Source organism: Siphateles boraxobius, unplaced genomic scaffold, assembly GCF_051911475.1.
Source record: "Siphateles boraxobius isolate OS27281-9 unplaced genomic scaffold, OSU_SipBor_1 13, whole genome shotgun sequence".
Classification (NCBI taxonomy): domain Eukaryota; kingdom Metazoa; phylum Chordata; class Actinopteri; order Cypriniformes; family Leuciscidae; genus Siphateles; species Siphateles boraxobius.
In genome coordinates, this window is record NW_027508733.1 from 5,693,453 (window position 1) to 5,706,737 (window position 13,285).

Here is a 13,285-nt window from a genome sequence, read left to right on the forward strand (position 1 = left end):
CTCGTCTGCTGGATTGACTTGCAGCTCAACAACACTAACTGAAGGAAAAATATCCATTAATCCATTATTTTTGTCTTTGCTTTTTTTTTCAAAGTGTAAATGACAAGTCATCAACCACTTCATACTTGGTTTCTATTTTATATCCACACATTAAAATCAATTAATTATAATTAATAATTTATTAACAGAATTTATGACCACATTTTTTGTATTTGGAGCCAGTGGTTCTCGAGGACAAGTCCCCCCAAATTTAAAAATGGCCAAATTGTTGAGATGGCCAATCAAATCAAACTTTTACTTTTCCCAGAAGCAGAGCGTGAATTCCAGCGAGAAGACTCAGTTTAACGTTGAAAGAGAGTGAGGTATGATTTAGCAAAATATTTATTACATGTTAACTGTTTTGCGATATAAATGTTAAACGACCAACAGTAACATCCAGTCATGCAAACAACTTTTTTTTCTCACATATGTCCCTTTTGAATTGAAAATATGTGTTTACCTGATTCATGTATAGCCTAATCCTAACTGTGTGTGACGAGACAAGACACGTTTGACATTTTCAACATATTAGGCATGGAAATAAAAATAGGGACATGTGTGCATATTTTAATGCAAAATGTTCGAAATGATTACCGGTATTTCCCAACTAGAATTAGACCTAGAAACCCAGCTATGGCGTTATTTTTTAGTCAAAAGTTATGAGCGTGTAAGACATGCTCACGAGCACATTATGTTATTTCACACGCGCAAAAATGAACCTTCAGCTGGCATGATAAAAGTACTCGCGCACAAATTCAACAACCGAGAGGTGTACAGGTAGCTGCGAGCGAGCGCCTGGCATACTCTCATAGGTTAACTCTGCTTGTACAGTGGAATCCTGCTCGCGCGCAGCGGGCTTCTGCTCGCGAAGTGGATTTCTGCTCGCGCAGTGGATTCCTGCTACCTCGAGTCTACATGACTTTTGACAATTTGGGGGCGGAACCAAGAAGGGCACTGACCCTCTTATGATTGGTCACTTTAATCGTAATCACAACCACAGGGACATCTTTGTACTTTGATTGACAGCTCTCATTACAGGAAGCACGGAGTCAAAGTTTCTGACGGAGTTTTTTTTATTTTTATTGAAATATCAAGATTTACAGACAAACATGGCTGCATAACTTCCTTTTCTTTAGAATAGGATACAAGGACAATATAGTCAGAGGGAGCAGCTCTTAATACAACAAGAATATAAATGTAGTCTTAGTATAAAAATAAAGATATTTGTAAGCAAAATAAACATTTTAATAAATAAACGGTAAGGAATTATAATATAACATGACATAAGGGGAGAATTCAGTCTTTGTTCATCCATTTATTTTAGTTGGGAAGTGTTTTAGGGTATCATATATTTTTTGTGCTTTAGGACCTTTCAAAGTTTTTAAGGATTTTATAAACAGTTTAAATTCATTTAAAAAACAAACAAACAAAAAAAAAAAACTCCGTGAGATCCTTTGACTCTGACTTCCTGTAATGAGAGCTGTCAATCAAGGTACAAAAATGTCCCTGTGGTTGCGATTACGATGAAAGTGACCAATCATAAGAGGGTCAGTGCCCTCCTTGGTTTCCGCCCCCAAATTGTCAAAAGTCATGTAGACTCGAGGGAGCAGAAATCAGCTGAGCGAGCAGGAATCCACTGCGCGAGCAAAACAGCACTCCGCGAGCAGAAGCCCGCTGCGCGCGAGCAGGATTCCACTGTACAAGCAGAGTTAACCTATGAGAGTATGCCAGGCGCTCGCTCGCAGCTACCTGTACACCTCTCGGTTGTTGAATTTGTGCGCGAGTACTTTTATCATGCCAGCTGAAGGTTCATTTTTGCGCGTGTGAAATAACATAATGTGCTCGTGAGCATGTCTTACACGCTCATAACTTTTGACAAAAAAATAACGCCATACCCAGCCCCCACGTTCTTACATTGACTTCATTCACATGTTGACATTTTATCTTGTGTGCTAGTTGATCTGACAACCACCGATTTAGAGTAAAACAGACAAATCAACAGTGTGAATCACAACACGATATTTGAGATTGTTTAAAAATCTAGATAAATGTGCTCTGGTGTGGTATCTGGGCTTTAAAACTTCATTAATGTTTTTCTGTTTGAATGTTTGCAAATCTACCTATATAACAATATATAACAACAAATAAGGGAAATTCCCATCAACGAGTTAAATTGGCCAAGGTCATGTTTGCACTGTCCAGTGTTTAAAGGTCAGTGAGGTTTGCAATAAGAACTCCAGCAATACTGATGGACAACAGTGAATGAATGGAGTTAAATGTATTGATTATTCAACCAGTAGTGGTTGGTTCAATGGCGGTGCGTACCAGTGGTGTAGGTGTAGATCACCTGCTCATGTCACATGACATTTAAACTCCCTGTGGGTTGTATTAGTGAAGGAACAGGTGGCAGGAACATATGGTTCTTACAATAGATCCACATGCTTTTAAATTGTAAGCGTTATATTTTATTTGATAGAAACCTGATTATAAGTAACAAGCCATTCCCTATAGTCATTTGTAAATTAAAAAGTGGGGAGAGACACCAAATATGTGAATACAGAGGAATCAGGGACACTAAATATTGTCTCTCTTATAGTATGCTATTGTTTCGACTAGATTTTTGTCTTTTCTATCTTAGTTGTTTAAACTCAGATGTTATTTCAAGTGCAAAACATCAGCTATTTATTAAAAAATAAAAATCTTAAAGTTTAACAATGTAATGTTAATGATATAACAATGTATAATGATATCTTTCAGTGGCGTGCTATTCGTCGTGCAAGTCTCTGTTAGTGTGCTCACTGCAATTTATGAAAGTCGTGCTTCAGTGCCTTAAACCATGAGAGATTCAGCCAGACTGGCAAGAATGTGCTACAAGTATTTGACTTGTAAACTATCAGGATACCTATCAGTTCACTTGTACTATAGTTGCAGTACAATCGAAAAATATAGTTGTGTAGTCAAAATTGCCTAGACTTAAAGTAACTGTTAGGTTTTACAGTGTATTACACTGACATTAAAATACTAGAATAAAAAATATACTTGAACTTTATAAAGTGATACTTAATAAAGTGAATTTTTTTTTTGTAAGGGAGAGTGTAAGGGAGAAATTATTAAACAATTGTTTTTGGCACATAAATATAATGATCTGCTATAGCCTTAAATAGACCTTAATTCATATTCCTTGATTTTATTGCAGCTAAATATATATATATATATATATATATATATATATATATATATATATATATATATATTAGTGCTGTGCGTTAAACGCGTTATTAACGGCGTTAACGCAAACACATTTTAACGGCGTCAATTTTTTTATCGCGAGATTAACGCTCTTTTTGGCCTAGCAAACTTTGTATTTTTTTCACATGCTGTTGCAACAACTAGTAACGTTATAAAAACTACAACATCACACCGGATAGCTAGACCGGAAACAAAACAACAGGCACGCCGCACATAGATAGGCCTATCATATAGAGACTAGATGCCCTATTGGCCGCTGAGCACCGAGAAATGCGGCCGCCATCTTGAACCGGTCATACTCCTAGTTTCGTTGCGTGGCAGCAGATAAGATGCCAGAGCATTGTGGAGCATTTTCCTGTTCTAATCGCCGGACCATCGAAAATAGGGCTTTTCACAAGTAAGTCTTAACATTACTGTACTATTGGTTGTATTTTGTGAATAGAATATTACCAGATAATCGAGAAGGAGCAAGGATATTTGCTATTACTGTACTGAAATCGTTGCGAAATGCTGTTTAACTTACTGCATCAGCCGGTGTTGGAGAGGTGGGGTAACGTTAACTGTTAAAGTAATAATTACAAGAGCTTCTAGGTTATCAGATAAGCATTCAACTGCCCTGTTGTATAGGTTATTTGTGTTTGCGCACAAGATCAGGAAGCAATGTAATACACGCATGACAGCGATGCGCAAATTGAGTTAGCCCTCCAACTTCTAGTGTTATTGATAACCTATATCTTATCACAAGCGATTTGGCTATTGATATTACAGAAGTCCTGTGGTAAAATTGCATTATTAACTTACTCCATCTACCCTTGTAAAGTTAATCCGAATAGGGCTTTAGTCTCGACATTTTCCCCTCCCACATCCACATACAATAAAAAAGGTATAGGCTTAATGTTGTCCGAAATTAATTTTTAAAAATTTCTGATGCAAACACGTTGAAAATCTTCTTCTCAATTTTTATTACAGGTGGCTGCGTTCGGTGGATTCGGTGGCTGCGTTCTGTGTGTGTGTGTGAGAGAGAGAGAGAGAGAGAGAGAGAGAGAGAGAGAGAGAGAGAGAGAGAGAGAGAGAGAGAGAGTGTGTCTGTTCGTGTTTGTTTGTGTGTCTGTTCGTGTGTATGTGCGTGTCACAAATCATAAATTGTTTCTTCAACTTATTAAAATATCTTACTTTACTGCAACTATCTGTTTCTGCTTCTTTATTATATTTATAGTGTGTGATTTATAAAATACATTATTTCCTTCATCACACATAATGTGTCTGGTCACTTATCTTATATCAGAATATTATATTAAGCCTACTATGGATATTAAAATACGCCGAACCATGTGTCCTGTATCATAGCTACATGAATGACCTTTGCAGCAAAAAAAAAAAACGCGTGAAAATCAGTTCAGTATTCAGTGAGATATGATTAATTTAATGCGCTGACAGCTCATTTCACCTGCCATTCAGATTACACTGAGCGGAGCGGGTGACCGATTTAAGATGGCGGCTCCAATTCTCGTCCGTGCCAATAGGCAGTAGCGGTCGATAGGGCGTCTACCTATATGATGTCTATGACGCCGCACGTACTTGTTTGGGCTTACGCGCCGGCCAAAGAGTAGTAGGCTAACGGTACGTTTTGAGTGGATGGCGCGAGCGCGAGACGCCGATCTAGAGACGTGCACTCTCAACGCAATAGAGTGCGGCGCGGGACTAGATTTGATGGCCGAGTGCGAGGGCGGGCTCGAGCGGTAATGCACTCACTCTGTGTGCGGATACGGGAGAATAAAACGATTCGCGGGACTCCCGCAAACTAGAAATATCTATGAATAAAACATAGACTTAAACAATAAATACATTTTTATTCATATGTTGCAGAAAAGCAACAAGAACAACTAAAACAAAATAGAAACGATTTACAGGCCAGAGTTTCTTTTTATAACATGTTTGCAGCGTTGAGGGATGTAGCCAATCACAGACATATGTGTTGATTTCTTGAACGCAATGGCCAATCAGAAGCATTTAAAATAGACTCCCCTCACCGCTCAAAACAGACTTTTTGTTCAGTGCTGAATTCTGTAAGCTGGCAAATCCTCAAATTATAACAAACAAAGTGTATATATTATGAAAGATGCATTGTGCAGTCAGCTTCACTGATAATAACAGATGTGTGAGATTGCGATGAACTGATGTCAGCTTTTTAGGAATTATTAAGGGAGCGCAATTTTGCGCGCATTCAGTCATGCCAAACCATGCACTCAGTAGCCTGCTTGCTTTTATGTTATAACAGTGGTTTGTGTGTTAATGCTTTAATAACAAATAATTTATCAGGAGCATTTATGCTGATGTGTATGGTGGCGACACGTAGGCGAAAGTATTTGGAGGTAGCCTACAAAAAAAAGAGTGTATTTGCGGGCGGGAGCGGGACAAAAATGTTGCGGGCGGGAGAAAGTAACATAGAAAATAGTTGAGAACGTCAGTTATAACGACCCACGTATGAAAAAAATGGACGGGTTTAAATCGGGCTCGGGCTCATAATTACAGTTTATGTGTCGGGCCGGGCTCGGACACAATGCGCACGGGCTCGGGTCGGGCTTGATTTTTTGGGCCCGATCTAAGCTCTACAATGGATGACTTCAGACAGAAGCACATGGATACCACAGCTAAGAACAAACTTACTGCTGATCCACTTTTCCATGTTGATAAGAGCATTAAAATTAGAAAAAATAATGAGACAAATAGAAATCAAGGGACATTTAGAATAGATAAAAATGTGCGATTAATCGCGAGTTAACTATATGGCATTAATGCGATTAATCGCGATTAAATATTTTAATCGTTTGACAGCACTAATATATATATATATATATATATATATATATATATATATATATATATATATATATATATTATAAGATAGATATCAATTAACCCCTCACCCTGTCAAATTATTAGCATGGATCATAACTGAGAACTTCATTGGGTTTCCTATTAGAGAGCAACCTCTGGACAATACAATGACTCTGGGTATTCTTAGTTCACCACAACAACACTTAGAATACTGTTCACAAGAATACTGTAACACTTTAGAATACTGTTCCTTCATTAATTATTAACTACAGAGTATTAATAACAAATGAGTAACACACATTCTAACTACTAATAAGTAACAAGATGAAGATGAACAAATTAGTAAGTATACACTCAGTTGAATGTGTTAGTTCACTATTAGCTAATCAGTAACTACTATTTTTCATACCTCCCAGAGAACTACAGGTCCATAATTAACATGAATGCTGCATAATTTATAATAAAAGGTAATGGTAACCCATTAGTAATGAATCAAGTGTTACTACATCATATAAAGGAACTACTAATATACATATAGTTTTAATTAAGTTGAATTAGCTAACCTTCTATGTAATTTTTACTCTTCAAAGTGTACACTTGCAGGTGTTGATTATAATCAGTGTTGTGCAAGTTACTTCCAAACTGTAATACATTATATATTACTTGTTACTGTTATTTAAAAGTAATTCATTACATTACAATATTACTGTCTCAGAATTGTAATGCGTTACATTACTCCTGTATTACTTTTGAGTTACTTTCACCAAAATAACTATACAGAAGTAGAACTTAACATTCTAAAATGACTAGGGCTGTAACGATATGCGATATGAAACCGAAATCGCGACACTCAGATCCACAAACCTGCAGAATGGCGACACACCCCTTCCAACTCCCAGCGTTATCCATACCGTCCAGATCCAATGCTAGCGCATCTTTAAGTTACTATTAGTATTATTTGAAGTTAACTTAACATTATAAAATATGTAGACCTACACCACAAAACTAGTTGAGGATAAATTATTTAAAATTTGGGAATTCCAGCGTTATGGACATGACATTTGCAGACTTGCAGTCAAAACTTATATAATTATATAAATTCTCAGAAAATGCATTAGCCTAAATGAAACGTCTGTTTATCCATAGGCTCCTCCCTGAAAGGAGTCCAGACATTAGAAAAATATCAGTCTACACATGCGTTTTATATTTAATATTAGGGAAATCGACAGTCATGTGACAAAAAAAAATCTTTAACTTTTAGGAGGCAACGATTTTTGTTGTTGTAATTCTGTGAATTACACTGCTCAAATCTAATGAAGAAGGGTTGGCTCTCCACAGAACATAAAATATTCATTTTATTTTATTTTTCGTGTTCGCATTTATGAGGAAAAAACTATGTTACAGACGTGACAGTTCTCCGTTACGGACGCGACCGCTAAGAAGCGGCACTAAAAGACTGCTTTAAAACTTTCACAGACACCTTACACAGAAGACACGAAGCCTTTCTTTAAAGTGAATTTCGTTTTGTATTAATTTTACGGACCTGAAAAATATGTCTATATTGAAATGTCTACTTGTAAACAGAACAATTCAAAACGAAAGAAAACAGACTGCTCTCTGCTTATGAAATGAAACGTCTCGGTTACGTATATGTAACCCTCGTTCCCTGAGTAGGGAACGGAGACGTTACGTCGGATGACGACGAATGGGGTTTCGCTTAGAACACCTATCGACTTCGAGTATTACAAAACGAGCCAATGGCAAAGAAATGCCATGGGTCTGCGGAATTTGCATAGCGTATCTCCGCCTTACCTCGTGGGTATAAAAGGAGGACGCCGGCAACAGGCAGATATGTTTCTTCGCTGAGGAGCCAAGACTGAGCTCAGGCGATCCCCGCGGTACAGCGGAAAGTGGCAGGAAGACGTAACGTCTCCGTTCCCTACTCAGGGAACGAGGGTTACATACGTAACCGAGACGTTCCCTTTCGTTGTCACTCCGAGTTACGTCGGATGACGACGAATGGGGTTACCAGTCTAATCACGCCACCTTCTCAGCTGTCTTCCAGTGCCCTGCGTAAATCTGAGATCCCTGTCGTGAGACTGGCACGGACGAAGGACTCCTATTTAGCACAGGAATACCAAGGTACACTGGGGAGCATATCCCAAAGTTTAGGGGAAATATGCAATTACTGCCAACCCAGAGGGAGGGACTTAGAGAATACACATATGACCCGAAGGAGACATATGGAGAACACTGGGGTGTCCAGCCGCAGGTGGAATATTTCAACCCCAGGGGTGGCAAGGTGGCTTGCCAAGGGAAGACACATGCTCAAAGAGGCTTACAGTGGAAATACACATGTGGGGGTCGCTCAGAGGAGGGACCATGCACACGGGAGGCACCTAGCCGACACGCAGGCAATAGACACTGGCGCCGACGTCAGGAGTGCTGGAGGAGCTCAGGGCTTCCGGGGAAGCTCACCTGAGGAGAATATCGCACGTATCCAGTCCGTGGAGTGGAATGGCGAGCAAGCGAAGACACCTGAGCGGGTCCTGTACTAGCTGGTTGAAGCGAGTACACGAGAGGACACTGGCTCCACTCGGAGATTAAAGAATCTGGCGAATGTGTTAGGTGTCGCCCAGCCTGCAGCTCTGCCGATGTCTGTTAGCGAGGCGCCATGCGCTAGAGCCCAAGAGGATGCCACACTCCGGGTGGAGTGGGCAGTCACACCAAGGGGGCACGGTCGACCTTGCTGCTGGTATGCCAAAGCAATGGCGTCCACTATCCAGTGAGACAACCATTGCTTTGAGAGAGCCTTTCCCTTCAGCTTCCCACCATAACAGACAAAGAGCTGGTCTGAGGTCCTGAAACACTGCGTCCTGTCTACATAGGCGCGGAGAGCGCGTACTGGACAGAGCAGTGCAAGGCTGGGTCTGCCTCCTCCAGGGGCAGCGCTTGCAGGTTCACCACCTGGTCCCGGAAGGGAGTGGTAGGAACCTTGGGCACGTATCCAGGCCGGGGTCTCAGGATCACGTGAGAGTAAGCCGGCCCGGACTCCAGGCACGCTTCGTCAACGGAGAATGCGTGCAGGTCCCCTACCCTCTTGATGGAGGCCAGTGCAACCAGGAGCGCTGTCTTCATAGACAGGAATTTAAGCTCGACTGATTGCAGGGACACAGATGGAGCACTCTTCAGGGCAGTTAGAACCACTGAGAGGTCCGAAGAGGGAACGAGAGGAGGGGGGCGGATTTAGTCTCCTCGCTCCTATCAGGAACCTGATAACCAGGTCGTGCTTCCCCACCGACTTACCTTCGATGAGGTCATGGTGTGCGGCAATAGCGGCAACGTAGACCTTCAGGGTGGAGGGAGACAGCCTTCGCTCCAGCCCCTGTTGAAGGAAGGAAGGCACAACGCTGATCGAGCATCTCCGGGGGTCTTCTCGGTGAGAAGAGCACCAGCTGACGAAGAGGTTCCACTTCAACGCATAGACGTGTCACGTGGACGACGCCCTAGCGGAAGTGATGGTAGCCACCACCGCTGGTGGTAGGGTACTCAAACCTGCCTCGTCCCATCGAGGAGCCACACGTGGAGGTTCCAGAGATCGGGACGAGGGTGCCATAGGTGGCCCCGTCCCTGAGGAAGAAGGTTCTTCCTCAGAGGGATCGGCCAGGGAGGTGCTGTCGCGAGGAGTACTAGTTCGGAGAACCAGGTCTGGGCGGGCCAGTATGGCGCGACCAGAATTACCTGCTCCGCGTCCTCCCTGACCTTGCGCAAGGTCTGCATGGCACATGGCACCCCAGCCCGTGGAGGAGGCATCTGTCGTTACAACAACATGCCGCGAAGCTTGTTCCAGGGGCACTCGGCCCGTAGAAAACTGAGGTTCGACCACGGGGTGAAGGTCTGACGGCAGGTCGGAGTAACTGGTACTCGGAGGGTGCCGTGTTGCCATGCCCACCTCGGGACTCGGTCGCGGAGCCAAAGCTGAAGCGGTCTCATATGAAGCAATCTGAGCGGCGAACCACGGCTGCAGATGCCATATGCCCCAGGAGCCTCTGAAGAAACTTCAGTGGAACCGCAATCTTGCGCTTGATAGTCTCAGGCAAGTCAGTAATGGCTGAGTGGAGAAGGCGACCAAGTTCATACCGAGAAAAGAGCTCCTCTGCACGGGGCAAAGTTTACTCCTTCCCCGGTTGACCCGAAGGCCCAGACGAGCTAGGTGCCGGAGCACTGGGTCCCTGTATTCGCAAACCTGGTCTCAGGAGTGAGCTTAAGACAGCCAGTCACCGAGATAGTTCAGGATGCGAACCCCGTGTTCCCATGGAGGAACAAAGGCAGCCTCAACAACCTTATGAAGGCGCGAAGAGACAGGGCTAGCCCGAATGGGAAAACAGCGTACTGATATGCGCGCGCCCTGACAGCAAACTGTAGGTATGGTCTGAGTCGAGGGAGAACGGAGACATAAAAGTAGGCGTCCTTCAGGTCGATCGCTGCAAACCAATCCTGTGGCCGCACACATCCAGAAATGCGTTTGGCCAGGAGCATCTTGAACGGCAGCCTGTGAAGGGAGCGGTTCGGACCAGGATTGGCCGTAACCCACCAGACTTCTCCGGGACAATGAGGTAGGGGCTGTACCCCTGGACCTCCTTTCGGCTGGAGGGACAGTCTCAATCGCACCCTTCGCCAGTAGGGTAGCAACCTCCGCTCTCATGATAGGGCATAGCCATCGACCAAAGTGGAGCGGACTCCCCTGAAGTGGGGAGGAGACCGTGCGAACTGAATCGCATAGCCGAGCCGATGGTTCGCGCGGAACAGAAGGGAAGCTCTCGGCAGGCTCCCAACTGTGCCAGCGGCGTTGAGAACCACAGACGTCCCTCCGGTGGTGCAGCAAAGCGGAATGACCGGCCCAGACGTGGACGGCATAGCGGCCCGGTGTGGGGGCAAGGTCAAAACCGCACCCTGACAGAGGAGGCCAGGGAAGGACCAGCGTTCCACAGGGGCCTGCTCTGTCAAGGGTCTGGCGACAGAGGGGGACAGGGGCGAAGCGGTCGTGGACGGCACGCCGTGTCAACCACCTCCGGGACAGAGGGGGACGAGGAGAGCACGGCATGTGGGCGGCGCTCTGTGTCGTCCGAACTCTCTGTGCTCAGAGACGGGAGAGTCAGTTCTTTGGAGAATAAGGATTCTTCCCCGGCCCTCACCCGGGGAAAGGAGTGGTCCTGCTACCAGCTCCTGGAAAGAACTGAGTCCCATCTCTGAGGAGCCCATCCCAAGAGCGCCGCTTAACCCGGCGTGTAGCGGGGGGCGGGGCTGGAGAGGACTGTTTTGGCGTCCGACCGCGGCCTCCAGAGCTGGCCCGGCTGAGCGGGCGGGGTGGGAGCCGCGGGGGAGCGCCCACGGCGGTGGGCAGACCGAGGGACCTGAGCGGACGGCGGGGCCGTCGGGACAGAGTCAACCTCAGTCTGCTCCATCCCCGAGGAGCCCGTCTCAGGAGCGCCGCTTAACCTGGCATGTAGCGGGGGGCGGGGCTGGAGAGGGGCTGTGGCGTCCGCCCGCGGCCCCCAGAGCCGGCCCGGGTGAACGGGCGGGGTGGGAGCCGCGGGGGGGCGCCTTCGGCGGTGGGCAGACCGAGGGACCTGGGCGGACGGCGGGGCCGTCGGGACAGAATCAACGTCAGTCTGCTCATGAGCGGCTGAGAGCTGTTGGTCAAGCCCTCAACCGCACCGCCGGAGAGGCCGACCTGGGATATGGGAATGTCGGACAGACGGGTCCGTGCGACATCCAGCACATCAGACAGGTTCAGCCACAGAATGGTGAGCATCACCTGACCCAGGGAGCGTACGGCCACTTTCGTCGCTCGGAGAGCAAGGTCAGTGACGGCGCGCAGCCCAGTGAAGAGCCCTGGGTCAGTCCCGCCCTCGTGCAGGTCCATGAGCATCTGGGTCAGCCATGGCATGCAGAGAGGCGGCTGCCAGTCCCGTGGCACTATAGGATCTCGCCACAAGCGTAGACGAAAAACTACAGGCCACGGGCGGGTGCTTAGGATTGCGCCGAGAAGAAGCACTCTGAGGACACATAGCATCGCAACAGAGCGTTCAGCCGGGGGAACCCCAGTGTACCCAAGGGCAGCGGCCCCATCGAGGGGAGGAAAGGCGGATGAGATCAGCGAGCGGTCCTGAGAAGACAAGGGGGTCTTCTAGGACTTCGAGATCTCATCATGCACGTCCGGGAAGAGAGGTATTGGGGTTTGCCACGGACGAGGGTCGGCGGCCTTACCCAAAACCAATCGTCCCAGGAAAGCATGGCCGTCATCTCCGGATCAGACTCAGGCACAGCCGTATGCACACCGGAAGGTGGCAGCTGTGACGAGCCCTCACTTCCAGAAGACTCAAGCCCACCTAGTGATGCTGCAACAGACATGGCATCTTCCTCTGTAGCTTCAACTGAAACACGCGGGCCACCAGAGGGTAGACTCGCGGAAATCAGCAGTTCACTAGCGGGCACCGTCATTGAAGAGGGGGGCTGGGGTCACGGACACGTAGTCGGCGCCTTGTTCCAGACCGTAACCCTCAGGTCACCCTGGCCACCAGCCGAAGATCGGGGGGTGGATGAGGAGACTCTCACTCTTGCGAGTTCACCGAGTCTCGACCTATATATGACGCGATGATCACGTTCCCTTGCGAGAACATGAGTCACCCACGAGCGCTGTTCAAGCATGATCAAACACACTAGACAGCGCTCGTGCCCATCAGAGTCCGATACCAGTCCGCTGCAACCAGAAATGCACGGGCGAGCCGTCTTTAAAAAGACGTGCCGCGTGCGAGCTCTTTTATGAGAGGAGAGAAAAAACTCCGCGATGTTGAAGCGCACAGGGAGACACACACACACTGGCAGATTACTGCACAGATCAGCAGGCACTGTGAGCTCGCTGCAGATCGCCGTCACACCAACACCGGAGAGAGAAGCTCGTCTCGTAGAGCGAAGTCAGAGATGACTGTGGAGTGAAGAAATACTCTTGGCTCCGAAGCGAAAACATATCTGCCTGTTGCCGGCGTCCTCCTTTTATACCCACGAGGTAAGGCGGAGATACGCTATGCAAATTCCGCAGACCCATGGCATTTCTTTGCCATTGGCTCGTTTTGTAATACTCGAAGTCGATAGGTGT